General features: G+C 46.7%; 1 protein-coding gene across 1 annotated transcript in view; it reads left to right on the top strand.

Moving 5' to 3' along the window:
• The window catches only part of LOC104910911 (homeobox protein notochord-like), an 8022-nt gene that overhangs the window by 2258 nt on the left and 2894 nt on the right, over positions 1-2870 (top strand). The window lies entirely within an intron of this gene.

The following is a 2870-nucleotide window of genomic DNA, read 5'->3' as shown; positions in this document are numbered from 1 at the left end:
AAGAAGGAGTGGGAGGCTCAGGGTCCGTCCTTTCATCTCCCCTTCTCAGTGCCTGCACAAGGCTCCTTCCCGCGGAGCACATGGGGTGGGACGATGGGATGGAGCCGTTCAACCTCACGTGCACCGGGCAGCCCCGCTCCTTCTGGCTGCAGGGTGCTACATTTCCCAAGTCATTACCAGCGAGTGAAAATTTCCAGCTTTTTAACTGAAATGCATTAGCTGAGCACACAGTGCTAATGGGACGCAGGGCGCGTCATTAGGCGGCTGGCCGCCAAGCTGGGGATGCTGAATGGAAAACCAGCTTTGGTGGCCACCCGTCCCTCTGTGCCATGCGTGGGGTTCCGTCCTTCTGTCCTTCCTCCCACCTCTGCTCTGCCCACGCTGCTCACCCCGGAGTAAATCTCGAAGGTCCCTTCCAACCCGTGCCGTTCTACCATTCTATCATCCTGGGGTGCTGTGGTTCTACGTTTCTATGGTTCTACGATTCCATGTTTCTATGATTTCACACTTCCATGTGTCTGTTATTCTGCAATTCTGCAATATTATGATTGTACAAATCAATGTTTCTATGATTCTACAATTTCATGATTCTGTGATTCTCCAGTTTGATGATTCCACAATTCAAGGATTCTGTGATTCAAAGATGATTCTATGATTCAGTGATTGTACATTTCTATGATTCTACAATTCCATAATTCCATGATTTCATGATTATATAATTCAGAGTTTATATGATTCAATAATTTTATGATCCAGTGAGTCTATGATTCAACGATTCTATGATTCTCTGACGCAATGATTCAATGACTCCATGATTCTATGATTCAACGATTCCATGATTCAATTGATTTCATGATTCCATGATTCTATGATTTCATGATTCTATGATTCAATGATTCCATGATTCCACGATTCCATGATTCTGTGATTTCATGATTCTATGATTCAATGATTCCATGATTCCACAATCCCACGATTCTATGATTCCGTGATTCCACAATCCCATGATTCTATGATTCCATGATTCCACAATTCCATGATTATATGATTCCATGATTCTATGATTTCATGATTCCATGATTCAACGATTCAAGGATTCTATGATTCAATGATTCAATGATAAAACAATTCAACAATTCAAGGATTCTATGATTCCATGAACCAATGATTCTACGATTCAACAATTCAGTGATTGAATGATTCCATGATTCCATGATTCAACGATGAAATGACTGAATGATTCAACGATTCTGTGATTCAATGACTCAACGATTCTATGATTCAATGATTCAACGATTCTGTGATTCAATGACTCAACGATTCTATGATTCAATGATTCAACGATTCTGTGATTCAATGACTCTACAGTTCCATGATTCCATGGTTCTATGATTGAACAGTTCCATGTTCCAATTCTATAAAAACTTAACACCCAGAGCAGCCCTCACATCTCTTCCCGTGGGAAACAACATGGGTTATGGTGACTTATTAAAAGAGAAAAAGGCAATTGGCCAGAAAAACTCCTGTCTAAGCATGTTTTACCCACAAGCTCTTTGCAACCCAAAGCCAAACTCAAGCCAGGAGCTGTGAATCCTTTGCATCATTTTCTCAGTGATGGGCTTTTCTGGGAGAGGCTTCAGTGCTCGCCCAGCTTTGAACGTGTGATTTCAATTAAGCACGGAGTTAAATGCTGGCAGGGTTGGGGCTGTGTGTTTGGATAAGGAGCAATAAAGCAGCAGCTGTATTTATTCACTTATTTTGAAGCTGCCGTGGAAGGCAGGATGCTAAACGGGAGGAAAAAGTGTTTGAAAGGCAAAGCTGAGGGACTCCTTTGTGTCCTGCAGGCATCCTGCTCCCAAAGGCTCCATAACCAACAGCAGGGTGCTGCCTCGTCGGGGGGAGCGATGTCAGCGCTATCCCAAAATTTCCATTTCCCTCAAATTGCTTAACATATAGAGATGCCCCTTTATAAAAGGAACTTCAAAGTGTGTGAGAACGGCACGGATCCGCGACTTAAGGCAGGATTTGCTTGGTCCAGACAGCCCGCCCTGCACACAGAGATGCTTAATGCCGGATTATTAAGCCACGGGGGATTCTTGTTTTGTGTTTATTAACCCAAACGCTCTGTGCTGGGGCTTTCTCTGTGTTTGCTTACAATGGAGGTGGTTTATAGTGTGAATGTTGTGCTTGCAGAGATACGTGCAGGGATATTTGTGCACACATGGCTGCGTATCCCCAGAGCTGTTTGCTGGGCACACTCACACATCGGCCATGTGTCCGTGCCAGCTGCACTTCTCCTTTTGGGGGCCAGCTGGAACTGATATGGGTGTCAGTGGGGAAGGAGTGGGTGTTGGCGTGGGTGCCCATGGGGAAAGATGTGGATGTCCATGTGGGTGTCAGTGGAGGTGCTGGCCTTGAAGGAGGGGTATCCATAGGAACATGGGTGGGGAAGGAGGGGTGTTGGGATGGGTTTTGGCAGGGAGGAAGCTGATGATTGTCCATGGGGGAGTTGGTTTAGAAGGAGAGGTGTCCCTAAGGGGTCTGTTTCAGGAGGAGTTTTGGGGGGTGTTATTTTGGAAGGCACCAGGGGTGTACCTTCGGTCGGAGGGGTGATCCCGGAGGTGTTACTTTAGAAGGAGGTGTTCTGGGGGCTCTTGTTTCAATGGGAGGACTATCCGTGGGGTGTAGTTTCGGAAGGAGGGCCGTCCGTTCAGAAGGAGGGCTTTCAGGGACTCTTGTTTCGGAAGGAGGGGTTTGGGGGAGGTGTTGTCTCGCTATCGCCGCGGGCCGGCAGGTGTTGGGCAGCCCCCCGCCCCCTCTCTGCATAGCAGCTTTCCCCTTCCCTCTCCCTATATAAAGCCGCCGGGCCG

This window comes from Meleagris gallopavo, chromosome 4 (assembly GCF_000146605.3).
Source record: "Meleagris gallopavo isolate NT-WF06-2002-E0010 breed Aviagen turkey brand Nicholas breeding stock chromosome 4, Turkey_5.1, whole genome shotgun sequence".
Classification (NCBI taxonomy): Eukaryota; Metazoa; Chordata; class Aves; order Galliformes; family Phasianidae; genus Meleagris; species Meleagris gallopavo.
Note: the sequence above shows the minus strand (reverse complement) of the source record. Positions and strands in the feature narration are given on the sequence as shown.